This window comes from Strigops habroptila, chromosome 1 (genome assembly GCF_004027225.2).
Source record: "Strigops habroptila isolate Jane chromosome 1, bStrHab1.2.pri, whole genome shotgun sequence".
Lineage (NCBI taxonomy): Eukaryota > Metazoa > Chordata > Aves > Psittaciformes > Psittacidae > Strigops > Strigops habroptila.
This window is the reverse complement of record NC_044277.2, coordinates 141,076,856-141,103,505: the sequence shown is the minus strand read 5'-3', so window position 1 is coordinate 141,103,505 and position 26,650 is coordinate 141,076,856. Positions and strand designations below refer to the sequence as shown.

The 26,650-nt window shown below is 44.3% G+C and overlaps 1 protein-coding gene across 5 annotated transcripts in view; it reads right to left on the bottom strand.

Annotated features, from left to right (window-relative positions):
- The window catches only part of POMGNT2 (protein O-linked mannose N-acetylglucosaminyltransferase 2 (beta 1,4-)), a 32,877-nt gene extending 23,837 nt beyond the window's left edge, over positions 1–9,040 (bottom strand). Inside the window, exons 1-2 of one of the 5 annotated variants that reach the window (XM_030509934.1) lie at positions 8,789–9,040; positions 6,388–6,504 (exon numbers count right to left, since the gene is read on the bottom strand). The gene's annotated coding sequence lies outside the window, so the exon portion shown is untranslated. Of the gene's footprint in view, positions 1–5,781; positions 5,804–6,363; positions 6,505–6,680; positions 6,868–8,788 lie in introns of those variants that run through there. The other 4 variants (XM_030509943.1, XM_030509961.1, XM_030509952.1 and 1 more) reach the window with 4 other exon arrangements.
- Between the last annotated feature and the right edge of the window lie 17,610 nt (positions 9,041–26,650).

The window sequence follows — 26,650 nt, the reverse complement described above, 5'->3', positions numbered from 1 at the left end:
TTTATACACACTTGGTTCATTTTAGACGTATCACTTATACTGTACACACACTATAAATACAAAATGCATAGCAGTGCATTTATGTGCCACAGAAACGAGATTTTAAACCAACAGACTTCAGTGCTCACTGATTATAAAAGACAACAGCTACCTATATTTTTAACGCATTTCTAAATTATATATGGGCTGTGTATCCCTCCAGACAAATGAACACCGATAAATTATGTTCTGTCTCTAGCCAGGCACTTCAAGTAATCTCCACCCTCCCACCGCCTCATCACATGAAATAAAGATGAAGCACGACACCACGTCAGTCACATTGCAGATCCATTCAGCAGCCACCTCTACCTGAAACATCAGAATAGAAATGTCAAGATCTTCATCAGTCTCCACTACCAGGAGCTGAAATTTTTGCTGCAACAGTCTGAGACAACCCCTGAGATGATGCTCGCTGGTACATGCCCTTCACAGCCAGCATTACACCAGACTGCATCCAGCTCCTCTCACAAGTTTCTCCCAATCGGATTGCTCTCCTTCCTAGCAGACTTCATCTTTTATGCCTGGACAAGGGATTTTGGCTGCATCCGTGGCCTGTGATATGTTTAACGAACAGCACAGTGTGCTCCATGACCTGGCTGCTCTCCAGCCATGTGCCTGCAGGAATGCTACCTGGAGTATTAAGCCCACTGCATGTGCTTGAGCACACACATCCTGTTTCTGACCTGCTTCATTACCCTTTTCCCAGCAAGACCACCCAGAGTTAATTTAATGCATTTAAGGACTGAAGACCAGCCTCACCTCCCTGCAGTGCTATCAGAGATGTTACAGGCAGAGAATTTGGCTATATTCCATCTATGGGGTTTCCTCCAAAGTCCACTTCTTCTTACAATATCTGAGCTGACGCTTGATCAGTACGAGAACAATGCTCCATCCAACACACCCATCACCTCCATGGAGAGCTGCTGTACTCTCATACTGACCCTTGCATACCCCAGTTTCTCCCCTACAACAGCACAAAAGCTGGGTAATTTCCAAGTCTCCTTATCTGATACTCATGAAGTATGGAACTGCAGAAGATCAGAGTACAAAACATTGGTTATTGTTTCCTATATTAAGGCTCTGGTGGACCAGTCAGCTTAAACACAACATCTTTCTACAGCTACAGAAGGGCATGTGCAGTCCACAGTCCAGGACATAGCATCAAGGAGACACAGCAGTAAGTAGAGGCAAAGTAAATCCTTTCCAGCTTTTTCCTTAGCGAACTGCAACAAGAGGTCCCTGAGCTTGGGGACTGTCATCTTCACCTTCAACCCCCGTGGAAGAAAGCTTTTTCCTTTCCAACTTCATCAACAGTCCCAGTATAACCACCACGCTCTCAGAGGGAGAGAGGGCAGAGTCTGTGCTCAGAACCACACCTTAACGTGCCGTTGCAGTGCAATCCTATCTCTTGTTTACAAACAGGCTTCCTTCCAACCCATTCATAAGTACCTGTAACACGCTTTCTACCAGTACAATATAAACCAAAAACCTTTAAAGTTCAAACACAAACCTCTCCTTTACTAATCTGGCCAATTAAAAAATGAAGAATGATAGTAAGTTGTGAAATTTATCTTGCCACCAGCCTAATTGCTACTCAAGGCTTTGAATAACAGCAGAAAAAATGAGGAACAAACCTGAACTGTTTATAGCTTGTTTGGATTCTGGTTTACAATGTACAGCATTATCTTTATCAATGTGTGAGGAAATGTAATTGCACTGTGCACCTCTACCATCAAAAAACCTGCTTTAATTAATTACTGGAGTATTAAACCAGGAATAAAAGAATTACTGTAGTTATTTCAGAGTTGCTTATTGCTTTCATACATGTGATCTGTCTCCAAAGGTTAGCATGAATTTGCCAAAAATCTTAGTTCATTTTACTGCAGAATTATTATACCTAGTGGTTTCCTAATAAAAACAGAAACGTTTTGAGATCTCCTTTCTAAGGAGGGACTGGGGAAGGATTGAGGAGTAAAGGAGAAAGGAAAGGCTGCATTTTAAGTAAGTGTGGGAGTGTCTACAGATAGACACAGAGAAAAGACAGAGAAAGATTTAAGTAAGGAACCCAGTGTCAAAGAGGGAGAAAAAAAAGTCAATGACAAAGCTCGTAGTGGACTGTAGCGGACTGCAAACCTTCCAAGTTTAATTACAGTACCTTAGGTGCACTTTGTTTGAAGTTCACTCTTTCACCTTTCTTTCCTAAACAAGTCAAGCACAGGCACCAAAAACGAAACCCCACCAATCAAGAGCAATCAAGGTTACATTTTTAAAGCTAACTCTGCCCCTCTCTTCTTTCCCCCAAGCTTCCAACTTCCCATCTCAGGGCTGTCAGTAGTTGTCAGCACATCATATGTGAACATACAATATAACTTGACAGGCAATACATCAGAAAACCTAGATGTGACAACGGCAAATTCCACCAGATGGTCCTGGATCATATCCATCGATTAAAAAAAAAAAAAAAAAAAAAAAAGAAAAAAGGCAAAAATTGAAAGAAAAAACCTCACACCACAGAAAATCAGAACTTGTGAAGGAGAGAAAAAAAAAGGAAAAATCTGGTGTATGCACTACTTCAGCCTTTGTTCTAGCCATGATGGAAAACGAGAGCCACAACGGCTTCACCTCTTGTCCTCACTGGCTCGTCCTGTCATTAATATCAGTGTATGTATTTCATCCTCCTACCCTAAGAAAAGGCTTCTAAGTAAAGATGCCACTCCATTAAAAGGCAGTATGAACTATATGTACTAGTAATAATAGTGCTTTCTCCCAATGACTCTGGAGCCTGGTCTTGCTCCACCATCAACATGGTCTCCAAACCCAAGTGGGTAGTCCTGGGAGTAGCTGCGAACTTGGAGCACTTTCAAGACTCCCTGTTTGCCACCCTTCCCATCTTGCTCTTGTAGAGAGCACAGATTCTGTTTGGGTTCAGGCTGCCTACAAACCTCATCAGCCTTTGCAATGGCCCATTTGGGAGAGACCTTGGATTCTCTTGTCCGGTGACAGCCACACAATCCCATGAAGGCAGGTCCAACATTGACTGTCCAGGCCTAATCTCAATGCAGGCAAAAATGCCTTTGACGCACGCAAAGCTCAAACCACCTTCCAGCAAGTAGAGAGCACAATCTGCTCCTGATTCTGGCCTCAAGCCCACCCAAAACAGACAGCTGAGGCAGGCACAGGATCAGGACTCTGTGCCACCATCTGGGAGGTCAGCACAGCCCCATGGCACAAAGCACCAGATTCAGAGGCAGCTCTGGGGTAATTCACTGCCAGGAAAACACTGAAGCTGTCACTGTTCTTCAGGTGAGTGTCACCAGACTGGCCACAGCAGCTGGAACAAAAGTGACAGGCTTATGATAAATATCAAACCAGTGCAGGCTGCCACTGCTCAAACAAGACCTTCAGGGACACCATGCCTTGCTCCTGTTCTGCCCCTACCTTCAATAGCTGTGTGCAGATGTACATGTTTTTCTCTGTGAAAATTGTGTGTAACTGGAAAGAAATACTCTGTACCCTTGTCCTCCCAATTACACACGTTCTGAAGTAAAAGGAATTCAGTCAAATATATTTTAACTTCGTAAAATAAGTAGATATGAATCTGAATGCACAGAGGGAACGAAGATGGTGAATGACACGGTGTTATTTTACCAAACATTTAACAGGATAGGATAGTGCTTCAAAATTCTTTGGAAATATGAGAACTTCTCTGAACACAAATCTGTGACTATGGTAGAAAGCAGATCTACTCCCTGCCAGTGCACAAGCTGCACTCCACAGCTTAGGAGTGGAGAAATCTCTTTTCAGGCCATCGTGGCAAAATCAGTTTCCACTGAGAAACCAGAGAGAGCCTTTAACAAAGAAGTATATTTTATTATATAAAATATATTATTTTATATTATAAATCCCTATTTTCCTTCCTTTAAGTAAAATTCCTTCCATTATAAACTGTCTTTTGCTGTTAAACAAAGTGCTCCCATTTCCTGAGTGAGAAATACCCGTAAGGGGGAATACTCCAGTGCAATACTGGAGTGGGACTGTGCTCTCTAGTTGGACTGGGCTCCAGAGATGAAAAGGGCTTTTTTAGCAGAGGCTGATGGCTACTTGCTGGCTTCTGACAAAGCAGTTTATTGTCTCCATCCAATCCATTTTACAATTATCACCTTTAGGACAGAGAGGAAGCTACTTTTACACCATAGACCTGAGAACAAAAAGCTTACAAAAAGTCAACTCTCCTCCTCAGACTTCAATAACGAATATCCCATTTTTCACTCTGCCTTTGTGGTTTTAACATAAAAGAAAAAGCCAGTGACATTTTAAACTTTTGCTGTTGTGCACAAGTGGGGTTTCAAACACTGCAGAGGAACATAATTACATTTACAAACATTTTTGACTGGAACTTAAATGTTGTGACAGCACATAATAGTCTCTTAGAGATAAGAAAAATAGGCATTTACCTCAAAATGTGTTTTCTGATTAAGCTTAAAATGGACACCACCTTTTCAGTGGAGTGGCTTTTGACATCTAAAAGTTTTTCTGCAAATACTAGACTACAATTTTTCAAAACATGAACTTGCTACAGAGAGAAGAATAAACAGCTTACTATTTAATTCCTCTCAGCAGAAATACTGTAAAACAGAAGGCACAAGAATAATATGTGTTTAATAAAATTAAATTAAGGAGGTAAAATGTCACCTCCTCCCATTTTGATATTTAATTATCTCTCATTAGAAAAGCAAAAATACTGCAAATCAAAGTCCAGAAATCAGCTGTTTATTTATTTATAGGCATTTATATAGCGCTCATCACCATAGCAACACGGAACCCTTTTTTCTTCTCCTTCAAAGCTAAAGTTGTAATTTTGAAATGTGATCCTTTGATGTTGCAGTGCAAATAGGTACTTATGTCCTATGCTGCAAACACTTAGGCAGGTGCTTAAAGTACATGAATAGACCTAAGTCAAAGGCATGGTGAAAGAGATAGAAGCAGAGAAAAGAAAAAGGAAAAGAACAGAGAAGCAAGTGAGAATAAGGGAAAAAGGGAAAGAGTAAAGGGCTTTTGTACAAGAATTGCACTGGGTCCTACAATAAGCCATGATCTCCCTGGTGCTTTTTGTCTGTAATAGTGAGTGACTGGTTCATGGAGCACAGTTCAGTTCAAGAGTAATCGACAAGTTCCCAATTTATGCTGGGGACACTGGTGAATACTCTCGAGCAAGGATTTCTAAGAGGATAGTAGCTTACAAATGAGGATGCAGAGGGCTGCCTCCCTTTTGAGAGCAGGTAAGTCAGGAGCCTCATTTTGACTGCTACTCTCCTCTGATTCCCCCAAGCAATTAGCGATTATCAAATTCCCACAGAATTAATAGACCTTTTTAAAAATGCCATCTGCTCACAAAACATCAAAGAAATGAGTAAATTAGAACACCGCTCCTGCTACACCATTACAGAATGAATTACTAGGTGTGTCATACAATTGCACTTTTCCCACGATACTGCTGGTGTGCATAAGCACACAATTACTTTTCAGACCCTCATATTGAAACTGTTTTTATACTATTTCATCTGCTTGCTTCCCACCATCACACAGATTATACACATGCATGCACAGTGTAGTACTTCAGATCCTTTTAGACGTTAATGGTAACTGAAAGAAAAAAAGAAATCTTTGGCCTATTGTCACTTTGTTATATAAGAGATCTTAACATCAAGATTTCCTCAAGACACAGGTATATGAAGTTATTACCTTCAACTGTGCATTTAGTTTGATCCTATCTTCTTCATAAACCAATACCATCCAAAGCAGTTGAATAAGATGTGTTTGGTTGTTCCTAATCCAAACACACAAATCTTTACACATGACCGGTGGTTATTTTGTAGTCTTTTTTTAAGCTGTATTCTAAATAGAGAGAAGCTGCATGTATGACAGCAGGAAAAGTGACAAGTTCCTTATCTGGAAAAGCACCAGCAGGCACTGTTATCAGAGCAGACCAGCTCTTTTAAAGTGGACTGATGAAGCTATTTTTAAAAACACCTAATAACATCACAGAGGAGAATCTGATCTCTGCAAAGGTGAGCTGTGCAGCTCGATACTCCTGGGAGGCAACTAATGAAACTGAAGCTTGTCAGACACAGACTGCATCCAGTAATTGGCTTTGAAAACTCACAGTTTAAATCCCACCATGCTGAGTTCAATGCCCTGCTCACAGCTTGCTCCAAATGCAGGCAGAGATGAGGGCTGTGGAGCATGACCAAATGTGAGCAGCCACCTTTCTGCTGCCTGTGTCACCAGTCCCAGTCTGAGTACTGGGAGGGCAAAGAAACCTACTTTCTTGCAGCACCTCACACCTACCAGTTAACTTCAGGACAGGGAAAGGCGGCAGCGGGAAGAAGGCAGAACGGTGTCGAAGCAGGCAGTGTGCTGATGGAGGAGGAGGGAACACGTTCTACCATAGGTGAAGGTGAAGACCTAAAAGGAGAAAGAAGAGGGTCCCACATCATGTATTTCACAAGCAGAAACACCAACCAACACTACAACTCTATGCCGACTGTGCGAAGTCCCTTAGGAACAGCCACTGGCTTTCCCACGAAGGTAGCCAGCAAAACAGGGGAAGTGTCACCCATTTTCTCTGAAACTCCACTTACCCTTCCTAGCCAAGTCCTCCCCGAGCTTTAGAGACCCACAGACCCATTCTACCCCTCAACATGAACCACGTAATTGAATTCTGTGACCACCCTGACAACCAAAGAAATTATTGTCCCACAGTGTGAGAAGGCAAACTGTTGTCTGCACAGCTGAGAACCTCTGATCTGGTTCTAGCTCTGTGCTTTAAACACTCCCCATTGCGCCACCTTCTTTTTCACAATTCTTCCTGCCTCCCACTACTTCCTAGAAAAATCTGCTCCTTCACAGCCTAAATAACACTCTGTTTGGAAAAGCCATTTTAAATAGAAAGCAGATTCTTCTGCCGAGAGAAGTCATCTATTGCCCTTGTTTGTCTGAATAAAATGATAGTTTTACTAGTAGAAGATCTCTAAGCCTCCGTGTTTTAAAACACCTCCTAAAGACCTTGCTGTGTTAAAGCATGGGCCAGACAGATATAAATATGTTAAAAACTCTGGGAACAGTAACTGAATGTGGGCTGCTGTCACAGGGAACTGTTTAAACCAACAGCACTTACAGAAGATCTTACTTTCAAGCAGCAATTTTTAGGAGAAGTGGGGTGAGAATAAGGGGAACGAGAACATGCAATTTTCAGATGACTGAATTAAACCTCAATAAATTCACAGTGAGATGCGACTAAAGTGATTGGAAATCTAACCAAAAAAAGATTTCCATATAGTCAACCCATTTTGTACGTTGCTTAATAGAGAATGGGCTCTAGGTAATTAGCCCCAAAACATTAACCAGGTACCTAGAGTGCATGTTCATAGCACGCTTCACAAGCGTGGGAGGCTGAACTTCAGCTTTGATGACAGCTAATTAAAATGCAAAAGTGAAACTCCAAGTAAAACTGCTACTCTACAACCATAAACCCCTCAGAATGCACTCCTGCAGAAAAGCAGACTGCAAAGCAGATTTCCTGTATCAGTTCATGCATTTGGCATGTACCACGTTTTGGAAAATGACATTGCAAACTAAACACCCTGCCTTACAGCTGATATGTTCTGCATAGGTCAGATTTGTCTGGGGGGAAGAAGGTCCTCTCAGAGAATAAAAGTTCTTCTGGTTCTCAGCTAAGTCAAGGCTTGAGCTAGCAAGCCAATATATCGGTTCAAGTGTTTTGAGATGGCAATTAAAAGGAGCCGTCACTGTTTATCACCAAAGTCAGCAGATTCTCCTGAATCAGCAGGCACCGTTTAAAAGTCAGCATTTGTCAATAGTTATCCAACTATGGTACTGGTGTGAAAACACCAATATGTTCCCTTGCCTTTACCAGTTGTTCAGACACAGTCATTATCCTCATCACCAGAGAGGCATGTGCCTTTACACTTTAATTATTCCTTTTTTCCCAAAGCAGCATCCATTATCTTAATAACCCATTAAAACACTGGGTTAATTGAGAGGGGCTGGAAGGAAGAAAGGAGACATAAGCAGACTGGTAAGCCTGACCTCGGCACATGTATGTGCCAAGCACCCAGAGCTGACATACACAAGAGAAACTTTTCCATCATGCTTAGTCAGCACACAGTAATTAAAAGGGGCAGTATGCTATGCATTCAGCATCCGTACTCATTGGGGCCAAATTCACGAGGACTGCTAAACTTTCAAAGCCGAAGACAGGTATCTAAGGGGGTTCCCAAGGCACTCAGCCATCAAGGAAAACTGTCAGGAGAACATAATTACATCTTGACTCTCCCTGCTAGGCTCTAAACCTGCACAGCGTCTCTGACCTCTAGGGAGGTTATTAGAGTTTAATTGAGCCGCGTTTCCGCGGCGCAGGCAGCTGCACACCAGCGCTAACCCTCGCAGCACCGCCTGCCCCTGCTACCTGCCTTCGCTCCCTGCTTCGGAGAAGAACGGTTTCCACGCCAATGGTGTGAGCCCGGCTCTGTGCAACCCCGGGGAGGCTCCGTGGGTTATGCCCTTCCTTACCCCCGTGTCCCCCCCACTGCGTACTCTCCGCCGATCACGACAGACATCACCGATAACCCCCCCCCCCGCCTCCATTCACCCACTTTCCCCTCAGAGAAGAAGCGGCAGCCGCCGGCCCCCGCGAACCGCCTCCTGCGGGTGCCCGGCCCAGCCTCACCTGCCGCCCGCGGCTCCACGGCCGCGGCCGCCACCGCCCCCTCCGCTCCTCCCGGCCCCGCCGCCACCTCCTCGCAGGCGGGCGCTGTCCGCCGAGGGGCCGGGGCGGGGCGGCACCGCCTCCCCCACGCTCCGGCGGCGGCGGCGGCGGCGTGCGGTGATGGGGAGGCGGGCGGGCGGCCTACCCCCCACGCCGCCATGCTCGGGAGCGCGGCGGGTACTGCGCACGCTCGGTGCCGGCGCCGCGAAAGGCATTCTGGGGGATGTAGTTTGGGGTTTCCCATCTTCTCAGGGTGGGTACATTGAGGTACAGACCCGCCAGTCCCAACCACCCTTGCTGCCACCTCAGCCCCGTGGTTTCCCCTCGCAGCTCTCTCCCCTGGCTGCCCAGTCCTTGCCACTCCATCCAGTCAGTTTCTTTAGCCCCTCCGCGTTGCCCAGTCAACTGCTTTACTCATCTCTTCCTGCTTCTGCTGTCCTCCTGCCACCTTCCCAGCCTGACCTTCCCCTGTCCCTTAGGGTCCCTCCCTCACTCCCAGCTTCCCTCTGCCCGACAGCCTTCTTGCTTGCTGCCCATGCCCCCTGGCCTCTTGATTTCTTCCACTCAGAATATATGTGCTAAAGCAGAAGGTAACCATCCTTATTATGACTACATGGCTTCAAGTCTACCAGAAAAACCTTTCAGGCATCAGGCACCTGCATCTTCACTGGAGGAAGGTTCCTTCAGGTCATGTTCACATCGTGGGGTTTGGCAAGGTCAGACTTCGCCAGAGCAACTCCAGGATTATTACAGCCTGAATAAATCAACGAGAACACGCCGAGTCTGGTACAAGAGGCTGAATTGACTGAGTACGTGGACACATCTGTGTACGGCACCTGTGCTTGACCCAGCCTCTCACAAAGACAGCAGGGCTTTTGTCATTCACTCCACTGAGGCTTTCGATTTCTCATGAGAGTGTTCCATTTCCACACCCACACAGTGTCCTCGGTCAATGAGAAGGACAAATAACAGTTTGGCAGCATCTTTCACATTAGCTCGTGTTCATATGCATAATTAAATGCTCACAGAGCGACAGGACTGCTAAACATGTGCAGGAAATTAGAGTAAAAGTTTAACTGTTTAAACGTTTGCCCCTGAAAAGCTGAGAATCATTTGGGAGAAATCAAATTTAAAAGCTTAGCACTCCTTCCTCCAGCTTCTTTTTCTGTCTTGCAGATTTCGTAGCTAATGATCTGAAGAACTAACTTGTGTAGTAAGGTATTCATACAAGAACAGAGGGTTTTCAGAAATGCTCATTGCTACTCTAAATTTAATTTCCTTACGGTCTCTCTGAGTTTTAGTGTTGAGCTCCCATGGACTGGTAAAACAAATGTCGGGCTTCCAAGATGTGTTTTCCAGAGTTTGTTCAGGAACTATTGCACTAATGAAATCCACTACAACAGATCTCATCTACTCCATTTCTCATTAGGTTTGTGAGTTATACTTCAGTCTTAGAGAAACTTCAGAATGCTGGACCTGCATCCTTACAACTAGAGCAACGGTGCAAAATAATCATAATCATCACAGTTTTCATCAACATCTGTTGAAATAAAAAGTCACTATTTCAACAGTGTTTAGAGATCTCAATTAGTTTTCCCAAAGCATTTGAGTAGAAATCTTCAGTAGGATTTCACGAATACCTGTTTGCATATTCACATAAATGTTATTTGCAGTGCTACTTTTCCTCCTTGTTGTGAGATATTTAATGAACCAGTCAAAAAGCCAAGCATTACAGTAATTTGAATTAAGTAGCCAGTCACGTATCACAGACGATGAATGGCCAAAGACACAGACGCAATCGCTCAAGAACAAAAAGAACACCCATAAGCTGAAATGTGTTTCTATGAAATATTCATAGGATTGTGTTGATTTATTGTTATGTCTGCTTCAGAATAACCTGCAGTGGGAAAAGAACATAATCTGATAAACTTTTCATGCAAAATAGTTCATTCATTATTCCTGGAATAACAGGTTTGTAGACCCACAGCTGTCTAAGCCTACCGCCTGTAAGGGATAGGGAAGTGTTTTCCTTAATGCAAGGTTTTATAGGGGATACCTAGTGAAAGTAGCTTCAGTATGCTAACAGAAGAGACAGTCACTTCAGGTGCTCAGGCATAGCCACCTACTGCCATTCAGACAGTTTAAGTTGCCCAAGACATCTGCACAATGCTAGCAGATACCACATGGGACCTATAAGACAGTCTTAATCAGTGTAATGGCAGATAGAGACCTTGCCTGAACTTGAGTTTCAACGTAGTACCACACACTTACATTGCCCAAATCACTTCTGATATGACTGTTCCGGAAATAAATCAACCTTTAGAGACACGGGCAGACAATGGGCTCACAATCAGGAGCTAGAACAGTTGAGCCACCTTTTACAGTCCGATAGACAGAACTGTATCTCCAACCTCAAGCAAATGTTGAAATGTTTTCACCTCATCCCTTTTCACCTCCCCTTCTGCACTTGCATTATAACTCTGTATGTTCAACCTCTTTAAATTAAAAAATATTAGAGAGCTCAATCCTGGAATCTGCCCCACTTCCAGCAGAGCCACTGATGTGCCTGCTCATGAAGACCGAAACACTGGACTGCTGCACTCCACACTTTGCTCTTTTGAAGTCATCTAGATCCACCAGCTTCTTTGTCGTGTGTTTCTGTGTGATGCTGCCTCAGGTCTTTTGTCTCTTTATCTCTGTTCTTCCTCGGTTTTCACTATGTCAGTGTGTGCTGCACAAACAAACATTGGTGGGCACTTGCACTCTTAACCTTTCTACACCAGGACAGACAGGAGCATCCATACAAGATGTTGGCAGGATCTTTCTGGGATTAAGTGGAGATAGGGGAATGCACAAGCTCAAGGGATGTGGCAGGCTGCTTGTGGTGTAGTCACAGCTCAGCAGAGCTTGTGGGCCGACCAGCTGCTATGTACAACTGGATGAGTACCAGTGATTCAGGCATTTTAAAAGGTAATAAGCAACATCCGTGGAGTGTGCTGCTGTCTGATCATCCTGCCAAAGAGCACCGTTTCAGCCAAAAACATCAGTGAAGCCATTTGGGACTAACGGCAGCATGTAGCGCTCTGCACATTATCTTGGCATATCCTGAATGTGGGCAGCAGAGAGAGCTGAACAAGGGATTTTAAAAGTGCTACATGCCTCAAACCTCTCTTACAAATTAATGTAATTCACTAAAGAAATTATACATATTCATATCATTCTACCTCAGGTACATTTGTTTGAAGGGAGTAGACGCTTTGTTGCCTCCGAAGAGCAAGATTTCATTAAACTGTCTCTCATTTGGAAAATGCAAGCAGTGACCTTGCTCTCTGGAGTACCTGACGACCAGCAATAGCTGTATCATCATTAGCACCTACCCCCTGGTATCACCTTTTCACATGCTGATGCTGAACACATGCAAGAGTAAAAAAAGAGATTATAAAAAACCTGCTGCTGAACAACACTGCCACTGAAGTGACTCGAGTCTGAGAGGCGGTGAAGGCACTTGGTGTCCGGAAAGCACAGCTCTCATCTCAGTGCTTTGCTCCTTGAGGCCAAGGGCTGAGTAATTGCTGGTGTTACCAAGGATGCTTAAGGCTTTTTTTTCTCTTTTTGCAGGTAAAACAAGGTGAAATGAGAACATGTGCTGTTAAGCAGGTAAGTAAACACGACTATTCTATAGACAGAGATTGAAAAAACTTCTAAAAATTAAAGTTATCCAGTAGTTTCATGGTGGTATTAGAATAAAAAGAGTTAGCAGCCTCCCAGCGAGGGCACTGACCCGTGCTTTCTGCCACTACCAATTGGATCCCACTGACCACAGAAGTGAGCAGCATGTAGCAATCTCTTCTAGTGCAACAACAAAGTGACAGAGGTAGCTCTTTTCTAGCTCCTTGTGGAGTGGCGACAAGTCTGCTTGGTTTTGGAGCGGTCTGCTTAGTTTGGAATGCAGGACAGTTAGATAAGCAAATACCTTATTTATTTAGCCATTCATTTATTTAACAACATGGTACAGGCAAGCTATTGAGGGACTTGAGAAATAAGGAATTTTACCTCATAAGAAGATTGCAGAGATTCATATATGGACTTTACATAGATGTTCCCCTTAAATAAAGACAAAGATCTGTACGAATACTGTGACGAAACATAAACCTCCACAATAAAAAGAAAGAATAGGTCGTTACTGGTGACAATGAATAAAAAAGACAAGAAAATGGAGAAATTCAGTGACAGTCAGCATCAATAGATGTGCCAACAGCTTGTGAAAGCTCCCTTGTATGATAAAGTGACTGTCTCATGAAATATTAGCAACTATCCAGAACTGGAGAAGTGTGAAAATCTTGTTGCTGTGTAAATTATCTGAGACACTTCTGCCAATTATAGACTTGCTGTGAGGAAGAGAGACATTGGTAATCATGACAGTGACTGTGTTCGAGTGTTATGTGAATATTCTTGGGCAATTATTCAAATCAATCATTTCTTGTTCGGGTAGGAAAGATTCATCACTCTTAGTACCTCATGTCATTCAGCGACTGAATTGATGATGCTCTGCTATTTATGGTGTTCTGTAATGCACTAGTTCAAGACAACAACACTGTCATGCGCTTAACTGCTGAGGTGGAGAGCTGTCCAGCAGAAAATGGGAGACTATGGGCCCAGATCCTGTAAGAAGCATTATACAGGTCCTAAGAGACCAGTTCCTTCTGCACTCAGCAATGTCTGACCCAGAGGCGTTTTTGGAAGTGTCAGGAGTGATTCTGGCCACTGCCACTGGCTGGGTGTGAGAAGGGGGATCAATTGAACACAGGGAGAATGAGACACATTTAATCACTTTTCTTTCATATAAGATGGAAATGATACGTGCTAACCATGTGTTATCATTACAAGCCCTCCAACTTCAGTGCTTAGTGTCCCTATCATTGAGAATGGCCCCCATATTCAGTGATGTTCTTGCCTCTTGGTTGTCTGGCTCAGTTTCCCCAGCACTGTGTGCCTTGACCTACCCTCACATCTGCTACTCTCCATAGAGAGGGGCTCCTAGCACCCTGAATTCTTTCATAGAATCACCATAGAATCATTGAGCGATTTGGGTTGGAAGGGACCTTAAAGCTCATCCAGTTCCAACCCCTGCCATGGGCAGGGACACCTTCCACTAGACCAGGTTGCTCCAAGCCCCTGTATCCAACCTGGCCTTGAACACTGCCAGGGATGGGGCAGCCACAACTTCTCTGGGCAACCTGTTCCAATATCTCATCGCCCTCATAGTGATCCTCCTATCCTTGCTGGCAGGAATTACTCTAACATGGGACTGTGTCCTGCTTCCATGAAAACTACTGTTGGTAAGAGCCATTACTAAAAACGTGCAATGTATCTGTGGACTGTTGTGACCCAAACTGTGACCACATAAATTTGGACCTTTGATTTGGCCTGATACAGCCGGTCTTACCTTCTTATTTATACATCATGAAGTACAATTTACCAATTCACTTGTTGTTTTTTTCTCTTTTTTTTTTTAATAACATGCCCCATCTATTCCTTTGCCTCTTCCTGTAAACTAAGCATGTGTAAAGGCCGATTCCACTTTGTAGTTACAAGGGGATGGATTAAGGCTGCAGATCTGCATTCGCTAAACCTTAAGCACCAGATTTTGTAAACTAAATAAAATACCACTTACATGTTACAGCTAAAAATACTAGAGTGATGTATCAGCTGGGTTTCAGTACCACAGGGCTTCCTGCTACTGTTTGAGAAACAAAGCTAACATCAGCAAGTCATCACCTGAAATGGTATTTATTCTTTAATAAAATAACAAAACAAAGTCTTCACAGAAGATTAGTTTCCTTTTTTCTACATGCAGCTGTTTGTAACAAAATAAGAGTGGTTAACTCTTCAGGCTGGTGATGACAAGTAAAGATGTGGTTCACCTCAGCTTTCACACGCTCCGTCTCTTATCAAAGAGCTTCTTTCCAAAGAGCTTCTTTCCTATATTCATGACTTCTTCCGGGGCAGGATTTTTAACAGTTCTTTCTGCCAACTTGTGGTTAGCAGAATATTTGCTTTCCATTTTTTTAAAGCCTGTGTTGTGGCTCCCAAGTATCCATCTGTACCTCAGGAAAATTTCTGGTAGCTTGCGGCTAGGAAGTATTTTAGGATGCCTAATCTGAGGAGGTGACCATGTCACAGGTTAGCTCAGATGCTAAAGTTTAACTTGCCGACATCTGAAATTCACTGAGATGAGCGATCCTTTGGAAAGTTTCTCTTCAGCCATCTCTTCCAGGTCACCCATGTGAAATCCTGAGTGATTATTGCCATTAGTACTGAGACATCACACAGAAGAGAATTTTTTCTTTTAGGAGTATTTATCCTGCAGATCATCCTCACCCTATGAATCCTTCTGCATCTCTAATGAGCTATGATGCCCTTCATTCACAAATGGTTTTTGGGGGTGCATATCCTATTCTTAGGAAATCATTTTAAAGGTAAGGAAAACAGTGTTATGTCTTACACCTCCACAGCAAAGGGACATAGAAGATAACCATTCCTGCTTCACTTAATGGTTGAGCTGTGTCAGCAGTCCAGCCTGTTGTGCTGTACCTGCTTTTTGTATGATGTGAGCTTTGTCCCAGTGTAACACAGCCTAACTTCTGTTATGTTTGTTTAATGACACGTGGCTATGAAAGTGAGGAGGTGCTCTCACCGTTTCACCAGCAGGTCCCATCTGTAGAGGAGGCTGGACTGGCTGGATCCAGCCTGAAAGAGTTCAGATCTTTCATCTCAGGTGCCAAAAGTGACCATGAAGCAAATGCTCTCTTTGTCTCCTCCTCTGAGCAACCATGACTGAGAAGGGAAAACATCTGTCCTGCTTTTATAGGTAATCCTGATCCAGGCCAGCCAGAAGGCAAGCATGCCCACTGCCGACCCTTGCGTAGCATTGCTTTGAAGTGGGAATATTTGGTTGCTGTGAACTTACACACAACTTACTAGAACAGTGCCCTCCTGAGTAGCAGCCCTAGGTATTGCAGAAGTTGAAGAGAACAGTGACTTGGGAGGGCTAGGCCAGCTAACACACGTTTTATTATTATAGCTGGCTCCCCTTGTTGGATTCTGCCTGCCCCAGGGAGTATGTTCCTAGGAGCTCCATTTTTGAGTAACACCACCAAATAGATGAAAACAAGACAAAAAATAAGGCTCTTCTCCACTGGGAACACAGGACCTCAAGGTTGTAACATGAATTCAGTACCTGTCTGTTTATTGGAGAAGTTACACATAGGGTGGATGGGGAGTCTCCAGGGTGACAGCAACCGGGCACTCTTTGTTTTCTTTTTTCTCCCCCTCTTCCCCTTTTATAACATTGTCATTATTTTTCTTTAATTTTCTTTTTTTTTTTTTTCTGCTAGCCAAAAATATATAACATTTGTCCATGTATTTTGGGCAGGGAATTTGGCTCCTTGCATTCATCTCACGGAAAGGCAGAGCATCTCTCAGACACATCGTTCCCCTCCTCTCTCAAAGCACTGCAGTCTGTGAGCGTGCCCCAGCTCTCCTTTCCTGCACTTTCTGATGACAGAAAAATCATCTCCAGCCGAAGCCGCTCTATCTCCCTGCAGCCACAGCCCCCTCTGAACCACAGCTGCCTTCCCCCTGCTCCCTCACTCACAGATGATATATATCCCATCTCATTTATATTATTAAAATTATTTCCATGCGGTCACCTTCTGCTTCACGGCTGGAATGATACAGAAAATGAAGCTCTTCCTTTTGCGCCATTTGGATTTAAATTGTAAATGTTAAACCTGTCCTCTTTCCTCGATCCTTTTATTTTCCATAGGCAGCACCACTGCAGTGGCAACTCCTAGTGTTGCATTAGATGTTCAGAAAAAAACCAGAAATCACAAACACATTGACTCATATGATGCTATGATGAGTGAGGTGGATAATAACAAACATGCAGTACTTCAGGCACCCACTGGGTCTCTTTCCATTTTCTTCACAGAAAACCTAAACAGCCTGCTGTGTGGATTACAAAAAATGTCGTATCAAAAGAACATCTGCACATTACTGTAGTGATTAGCTTACAGAGTAGCATCCAGTGGTGAAACAGCTTTAATCTTCTTTTCCATGCGCAAAAATGATGTGTCACATGAAGGGATGCTTACACTGAAGTCAGACCTGATGGCTGTCATGACTTCTCAAACATGTCATCAAAAATAGTTCCTTGCAGGTGAGTTTGGCAAACGGCATTTGGGTTGTTTAAGGTAAAACGCTGGACTTCTTTAGGAAGTGTAATTGGAATTACTGTGCTTCACAGGCAAGAATGATGCCAAGAATAAGTAATTCTTGGTATGGGATACAGGATACATACAATACAGTAAATATGTAAAATAGTACTTTGGAAAATGCTTCTTTCTCTTGAGCTTGATTTAAATGTGTGAATTCTTTGCAGCTTTCTAGTATTACCCAGTCTTTACCATTGGCTTTCTTTATTATTGGTTGGAAAGAAGCTGCTGCCATATGGAGAGCTGGAACAGCCAAGAATTACATTCACCAACAACGTACCATTCAAAGCATTTAGAAGCTGCCAGTCTTCATGGTCCCACACCAAAGCTAACCTTTGTAGCAGCATTATTAGGTTTTCTTTCTTCTTTTTCCAAGCCAGATGATGTTGGTCTCTCTCTTGGGAAGAGCACCAGATGAAGTGGCAATGAGGAGTTACTCCTGATGGCAATTCCTGTGCTACCCTAGATGAGGCTAGTGTCCCCAACTACATTCCAGTTTAAGCGGAAGAATAATCCTCTGCACTTCTTCACTGTGCATGGTGCAGATCTGATGGGTCTCACCTGAGTACCAGAGCAGGGATGGAGGGATGGAGGAATCATTGCTCCTTGGAGCGAATGACTGAGCTATTCCATAGAGAAGGCTATGCAATAAAAATAAATCCGATTTTTTCACAGTGGCTAGTGGCTAAATACACAACTGTTTAAAGAAGCACTGGGCCATTTGTTTAGCCTTCCTTGCAAAATATTGTTCTACCCAGAGCCGATCCCAGCATATGGCTGGGCAGTGAGATGGGACAGACTCTAGAAAAAAGAAAATTATTGGATTAGCATTTTTGTCCTGGGGCGTTAATGGAAATCTTTATTAAGTAAAGCCCAGGCATGAAAATCACACTGTAGTTTAAAGATGAAGTCCAATTTTCAGTAGAAATTCACCCCCCCCTTAGTAGTCTTCAGGCCAAAGTATGCAAAGAGACTCTGTAAGTCCTATTTTCAGGGTGTTAGCAGCACACAGACCCCTCTGTACGTGAACGAATTGAATCCAGAGCTCAAGCTCATGTCAGAGCACTGCTGTAGGTCATGTTTGAAGATGACTTTACTAGTTCTGAAGTCAAAGATTAGCGAAAGAAAATCTGACCAGAGGAGAGACACTGAATGCTGACACATTCTGAAAATTTGGAGGTGAATTGGATCTGGGCTCTTTTAAAAAATCTAATAGTTATAAAAGTAAAATTGCAAAATACAACTTTTCTATATGGAAACCTTGAGATGCATTCCATATTTGAGTCTTAACTTGCTGTAGACTATATTCTTCTTCTTCTGTTCCTTCTTACGAGACATAGTGTTATTTAGCCAGCAAACAAGGTGCATGCAAAACTCTTGAGCTATAAACATCTGATTCTCCTGATTGGAGTATTACAGACAAATTAATGCTACAGTTTATTTCTTCAAATAGATAGTAGATTTAACATGTGAGTATGACAGTTATGGTCCCAGCCTTTCAACTGTGGCTTTGGTGCTGGGATCATTAGCCTCTGGTAGGATTACCCACCAAAACAGGTTTAGTTCACTGGTCACCACACAATGTGTTCACGGACACAGTCTTCATTAGAATGAAATAAGGAATCACAGGCAGCACTCTGAGACTAGGCAGCCACAGACAAGAATGCCCCCTGCTGATACCTGAACAATTCAAGGGGAATGAGGTGTCTCAAATAGCCAGCAAATGCAATGAGGATGATAGGACCTGTATGAGGAGCAGACAGGCAGCTTGATGCTCCAGACAGTTAAATGAGTGGTTAGCAAAGAGGAAAGTAACTGCTCAGAAAAAATTAGATACTGTGAAAAGGCTGGTTCCAAGATATTATTTTTCAGGGTGAAGGAGCCCCAGTTAAACTTTCAGCATCCGTTTCAGCTGCCACAGAAGCCCATGGATTGTCCTGTCCAGGCCAAGGGAATTGTGTGCATGGGCTGCATGGGAGCTGCAGGGGCACCATGCAGCACAGCTCACACTGAAATGCTCACAGACATACATCACAGCAGATATTACAGACTCTGGTCACCTCACTTCCAGGGAAATTGAGCTGAAACAGCGGTGTGACACAGCTAAGATATAATCATGTATGGTAAGCAAATGACTCCCTTTCTAATTAGGGTTTATTTAATGCCCGAGTCCTGTTGCCAACCCAGCAGTTATAATCCTTTACAGCCAAATTCTGCCAGGAATTTCACTGCCTACAAACCACTACTTGTAACAGGTTTACTGAAATTCGGTGTCTGAAACTCAGATTGCTCTGTGTTATCATGCAGTAAATTGCTGGTGAGATGCAATCAGTTGTGGCTCAATTCAAGTTGCCATACCTCCATCCCACACCTTCAGCAAGCCTTAAATTGTAGCTAGGAGCCACATCTGTGCAAAAAGTACGATTATGAGTATGTAATTTGCTTGTCCCATGTGTATTTATGCTCAAGGAGGGAGGAACAGCCGCCTCACTACCACAGAAAAGCTGCTTGCTCTCCAGTGACTGCGACAATGAAGGTGGGTCAGTACAGTCCTGTGGACTGGAAGCCTCAGGGCAAGAGATAGGACCTGGCTCTGGTCCTACCCTTAGGTGAGTTACTTCCTACTGTAGACACAGCTTGTGTTTCCAGGCAGCTTCCTCCTCCCTAAAGACTTGCTTATAGAGTCAAAATACTGCCCACTAAGTTTGCTGTGGCAGTCCTTCAGCATCAGATGAAATTAGTGTTTGGAAAAATAGCAAGACACCTTAGGAAATCTGAAAAGTGAGGTTGGGTTTTACTACCACTACCCAAAAACATGTCTGTGTATAAGTGTGCTCTTGGAAATGCATTCAGACAGTGAAATCCAGTTTCCTTATCATGTGCAGTAAACACTGTGATATTAAAACCCTTGGTGGTTTCTTATGCTTTTATCACTAGGATTTATGTCAGCAAAATATCATGGAAAGTATATTCAACTGATTGTTACACACCCATCATTTCATTCTGATCAAGCCACATGAGGTTGTATCTGGCACCCTTTCGCATACGCAAAGGAAATCTGCTTTTGATGGCAACTAATGTATGGGTAATTTGCTACATTAGCATGTGATAATTAGTATGTAGGGTTTATGATGCATTACAACTACATCTTAGTATACATGCACACAAATACACACATAATACATCAGTGTGTTAAATGCAGGCATCTCTAGGGCAGAATGTGATATAAACAAATCTAAGCAGAAGTTTCGGACATGGAATGAGGATTGCATAATGAATACCTCAATTTACAGTCCAACAACACAGTATCTATTCCTCCCCAAACCCTGAAGAGTGTGCATGTATTAAAGTCTCTTCTCTAATCTGTCTACTTTTATATCCCTGAATATATCAGGACTTTCTGGGGGTCCTTCTTTTTAGATTTCATAATCCAGGGCCAATTAGATAGTCGCAGCTTGAAGATGCAGTCTGTGGCCCTGGCAGAGCAAGACGTCTCATCGCCCTTGGCTTTGTGCATCTGTAACCATGGTGACTTTGTGGCTGCAGCTTTCCCCAGACTTTGTGTAACCTGGAGTGGGTAAAGGCATGCTTTTCTGCCTGGTGCAGATGTCACGCATGGGATCTCTTAGGATACATTTTTAATTACTATGTTCTCTTAATTACTCCTTTTGATTTCCCTGGTGAATTGCCTTTCTTGAGTTTCAGTGACTCATTGTGAAACCAAGTGGTATCTGCAGTGTCTTCAGTCAGTGTTCAGGAAAATTCATCCCAGACCTCTGCGCCTTCTCAAGGCAAGCACTCGCCTGAAATGCGATGCATCTTGGTGCTTTGTACTTGTGGCTCTGGACCAAATGTGGTGTATTAAAAGCACAGATTTCCTTCCCTTGGCTGCTGGCCTTGCCAGGCTGTGCTGTCTGAAGTGGCCTCTGAGGGCTGCAGGCAGGTTACCTGCAAGATAAGCTCCTCTGTAGCATCTCATGGTGGGGAAGTGAAAGGACTGCACGTTGGTGACCCCAGGAGGAGTGAAAAGGTGACATGTGTTGGGATGCAAGGAGAAGGGAGGCCCTCATCACCCTTGTGGCCATTCAATCCCCTCCACAGCTGTCATGCACTCATGGAGATAGACTCAAGTGCCTGTGGGACACGGTGCCAGACAAAAGGTGTCTTGGATGTGCTTGGAGGGTAGCTGTGTGGTCCCTGGCACGCACATCCTGCTCCCTGGGGGTTTCAGGCAGCAATCTGTAAGCCTGCAGTGTCTGAGTCTCGCCATCCCCCTCCGAGAGCTGACTTAGCAGTGTCCCCTGTAAGAACACTCTTTTTTTGATTGCTCTACTATGGCACAGTGTGCTGGGACCAAACAACTGTGGATTTAGCTATTTATTTGATAGATATGTTGCTGAGAGCTGTAATTTATCCCTTTAAAGGCAATCACTTCTCCTGGTGTGTTAAACCCACCTCTGGGCAGAGGTCCGGACAGCACAAGCCCTGCTCAAGAGGGACACCACCAACATATGCACATTTTACAGCCACACTGCATGGGGCTAAGCTAAACCAGCTCAAGGGGCTGTGCCAGACTGGGGGGGTGTGTGTGTGTCTTTCTCCCAGTATACCTGAGGAGCTTGCCCTCAACTTGGCCTTCAGGAAATGGCAAGTTGTCCTGCACCATAGGTTAATCGGCATTTAATAGTGCGCCCATGTATTCTTCCACTTTAACTGCACTACACACAAGCAGTAACAGCACTATTTCTTCTTTTACCCGGGCAGTAGTATATCTTGTTTTCATTAAGTCATCCTTAGGTTAGCTATTGCTGTAAGCAGCTGAGGTGCACTATTAATCACCATCAGATGTTTAGCACATGAAATAGCGCAGCAGAAAGCAACTGGATCACCTCCTTGCCTTATGAGCAGGCTCAGGTGTGATGAGGAGGATTTGTGGTGTAAAGCTGCACCATGGAAAGAACATGGAGTACTTGTTAATTAAGGACAAGCAATTTAAGGCCAGTACTGCTGCATTTCTGACAGAGGGCAGCATTGAGTTTTTTATCATACAAAAGAAAAAAAACACCCCAAAATCATACTTCATAGCTCTTTGGTGATTACGCAGTTCAGAAAGAAAATGAAGGGAAAATGGTTTTCGGTCACAACAGAAGCAGCAATTATATTGCTGTTTTCTGGTATTGATACTTAAAGCATTCTAGGAGTAGACAACCCTGAAGCAGGGCTGCTACCATAGTCGGAGAAGAGGAAATGTTTACATGCAAAGCACGAGTCAACTGACATTGTGTAGCTGTGCCTTCTGCAAAAACTTCGCAACCTCTTGCTGTTTGAGTACCAGGCTTGCAGAGGTAATGCGAGGACTGGTTTGCAAGAGAGTGAGCATCTCCTGCCTGCACTTCTGTGCTCCCTCAGCCCGCTGACATGCTCCTGCAGCCTCCTTCTTATGCTTGGAGCCATAAGAGCTGCACTTACCCTCACAGCCAACCTCGCACTTAGAGCAGATGTGATGGCAGCAAGCATTTGGATGAGAGAAGTGGAATGGCCAGCTGGCAGGAGCATCTGTGTGCACTGAGCCTCTTTTATCCTTCCTTGGGCTCTGCTGGCCCTCCCTACCCCAACAGCTCTTTTGTCCTTCTTTCAACAGCACCCTGACCCCTTGCACCAGCCACCAGCAAGCTTTTGTGTTGTGCTTCATGGCTTCTAATTCCCCTCCTGGTAGCCCAGCTCATTGCTGTTTGCTAACTGGCCACCCAGCCCTCTCTTCCCATCACACCCTCACGCCCTACATGCATATGGCACCCGTGCCTGTGCTCGGTGTGTATGTAGCCTTGCCAGAATAGCAATGGTGGCTGACCCACCACTTCTGCCCCTTGTGCCCCACAGTGGCTTTTGCAGTTGGTTGTGCAGAGCTTTGGGCTGATGAGCCCTTGCAGAGCCGTCCTGGGAGCTCCCCTGCCCCTGTGCCTGGCAGAGAGCGGAGAGCAGATTGCGAAGAACCAAACCCAGAAGCCAATTCTGTTTATGATTCCCCATCACAAAGGCCTGTTTTCACTATCTGAAATTTCCACGGGAAATATTCTTCCCGTGGCAAGAAGCGCTCATGATGTTCACAAAATGTTTTCCCTGCCGCGAGCCATTTCTTTGCAGTGAAAAGCCTGGCACTCACATTTTTCAGAAACTGTGCTATCAGCTAGGTTGTAACCAAAATTTCCTTTTAAAGCTGGCTATGTTTTGTAAATATTTTGGCAGGGGGAGGGCAGGGTCATGTTTCTTTGCTCACAGTTTCATGGAAAATTCTATTTTCTGGTCTGCCCCTTGGTGGGGTCGTGCTGCTCCTCCTTTACCAAGGCCATGAAAGCCTCCAGAGCTGGGTCCTACTTGGGCAGCCCTTGTAAGGGAAACGTGTCCTGTAACTCCCTGCTGTTTTTCCTCTTTTGGGGGACTACGGAAAGGAGGGGTTCAGGGCGAGCAGAGAAAATATCTGGGGAGCCACTCGCTCCTGCTGTAGATGCCAGACTCGTGCCTCAGCTTTGGGCTTGAGCCCGTGTCTCACTAAAAGACTCAGTTTCCTCCTGGTTTTTAATAAAATTGGAGAGCTGCAAGCGCATCTCCGCAGCTGCAGCAGGAGGGGATGATGCTGGAAGGCATCCAGGGTGAATGTCTGGGCTCAGACACAGAGCAAGCAGAAAGTTTTGAACGAAAGATTTAGTTGGTGCAGTGTTTATGATGAGATAGGACAACATTCCCTCTCTTTGTCCTCTGTTAGAAACATCTCTCTCTCTCTTTTCCCTGCCAGCTGAATACCTGAGTAATGCATTTTATAATTAGAAAGAGTCCTGGATATGGAAGTTCACAGCAAATCCTGTGTCCCCAGGCTGTTGCTTCCCTGGGCTCTGGCTGCAGCTCCGTTTGTAACAGAAAGGAGGCAATGGCTATATGAAATTGCTAGAAGAGTCTGTGCACCATGAACTTGAATGGACATTTCGAAACTTGCCCACATAGGAGGTATTTTTCAGTAAATGTGGAAGTTTCCCAGAAATGGTTTGTGTGTGAGTGTTATCTGCTGCAATGCCACCTCCCTGTAGGCATTTTCATTATAACTTTGGGAAAGAACTGCTGCATATTCCATCTTTGCCCTCTCTCATTGATATTCATTCATTCTCTAGTGGGCTTAATGCTGCTGTCTGCATGGGGAAAAAATTTCAATAACAAGACAGGAAAATAATAGAAGAAGGAGGTGATTCTTTTTAAACCCTTCTTTGGAGTGAAGACAAGGATTCATTTGTCCTAAGCCTTTGTATAGGGAGCCCTTGGCACAGCAACCATCAGAGCACGTAGCAGGAACAAAGTAGCTGGCTGGAAATATTCAAATAGCTTGGAATACATCTATAAATCATGTCACCACTTATCTCTTCAGGGGCTGAAGAGGAGGAGGAAAGAGGGGTAAGGACAGCGAATGGATCAAACAAGCAACCTTCAGAGGAGACATCAGCCCCACACTGATCCTTGGCATGATGTGAGCATCTCTGAGGGTCCCTGTAGGTAGTTTTGTCTAAAATAGGGCTGACCATACCCAAATATTTATGTGCCTCTTGAGTGGCTTTAAAAATATTTAAAGGCCTCTGCTCATGCGGACTGAAAATGTTCAAAGGAGCACAAATCCTGTTGACTTGCAAGATGATATGAGTACCTGTGTCACTTGGCTGCTTTGAAAATACTCCCTATAGCACAGCCAAGGCAGACTGATGGACATTGTCCAGCTGTCCCGGCAGGCAGGCGTTGTGCAACCTCTCCAGGGCAAAGAATATTTGGACAATGAAAGGGAAATGAGGACATTCCTGCCTCACCCAGTCCCTCATTGCCTTCAGGAGAATGCAGGTGTCTGTACAGCTTTACCTGGAGGTCAAATTGGACCTGATCAGGCGAGGGTCTGTGGAGGGACATTCAGCTAAGCTGTCAAGTCTCAAATACTGAGAGTGAGGGTCCAGGGGCCACTCATTGCTCCTCAGACATAGGCTGGGTCCAGGCAGCAGAGTTGCTTCCCAGCCCTGGTACCCCTCGTGCTACGCAGCCCATATAGCATGATGTGGGCTCTATCAACTGTCTGTGGCACTGATGGCTGGTCACCACAGGGAGAGAGAGTACCATGCCCCTTTCTGGCTCCTTGTGCCCATCCATTCCCTTCCCTCCTCTGCACATTTCCAGTTACTGCCTTTCTGTTGTAATTTCTGCCAGACCCTGCTCCATGTCTGGCCACCCCTCATGTCCCAAGGTGTGTCACTGGGCTGCCATTACTGTCCCTTTGACCATTGCCCACCCCAAAGGGACCTTGAGGCATTGTGTGCTCAGGGCAACATGACATGGCTATAGCTGCCAATACTATGTTTGCCTACTTTGTAAGGGATCTTTGGCTGGGTGAAATCCTTCCAGCTCCACTGCTTTCACCTATGGACTGCAGGTATTTGTAGAGAGAGGTGCATGGCAGGTTTTATGGGTCTTTTAATTTTTATGGGCTTTTAACTGCTATGCTTCATTTGTGCTTTCACCCTCCCCTGCCTGCCCCTCTATAAATGCACATCTAGCTTGTGGAGTCAAAGGTGGTTGAAGATAAGCCACACCATCTTCTTACATGCCTTAACTACTCTAGCTTAATGAGCCAGCTAGGCTTTGGCTGACTTAGGACAGCTGCAGTTTGACCCTGCTCACATTTGCCCCCAAATGAGGAGCAGATAGGCCCCTTTTATCCTTTGGGCACCATGCAGGAAGGGAGAGATCACAGTTCTATGCTCAACCAAGCATAGAACTGTGTCAGTGGCACTACCATGCTGCTATTTATCAGGTGCACAAGGACTGAGCTTTGCTGAGACCAAACCCACCAACTCTGTTTATCTTCCGTGCAAATCCAGAATACTTACAGTACCATAAATCTTAAGGTTTGAATGGAAAGAAACCTTTTATAGGTGGTGAATATTTGCATATTTGTTGCCAGCATCCTTTAGTGACCTGCAGCATTCCGGTAATCATTTTTACTATGTCAAATGCTGGCAAACAGCAATGATCCCATTTCACAGGGTAAAAAACAGATTTTGAACAGCAGCAAACATGCTTTTTGAGCTGCTGTGACAGATTAAGCATCTTGTAAGCCCCAAACAAAAAAAACCAACAACCCAGTGATGCATTCGTATTTCATATCTTATATCTCACCTCGAGATGGCTGAGGCATTTATTGAGTGTTGATAACACTGCGTAGTTGTAGTAGCAAGCAAAGCAAATGAGGCCACAGAAGAGCTATAATATCACAGGAAAACAAAACAGCACTGTTGAGCAGATGATTCCACATCTGGAAGAGCAGCCCTCAGAATTCACCCTTGGAGAATGCAGAGGCTGAGCACAGTCCAGACCAGTGCCAGGGCTAAGGGTGGTGTACAAAGCTTAGCAGACAGCAAATGACAGTTTAGCGTATGAGTTACCTCCATGCTGAGGTGGAAAAGCTTTGAAGGTTCCTCCCCTGGCCTGCCTGGGGACATGGCTGTGTGCTTCATCCTGTCTG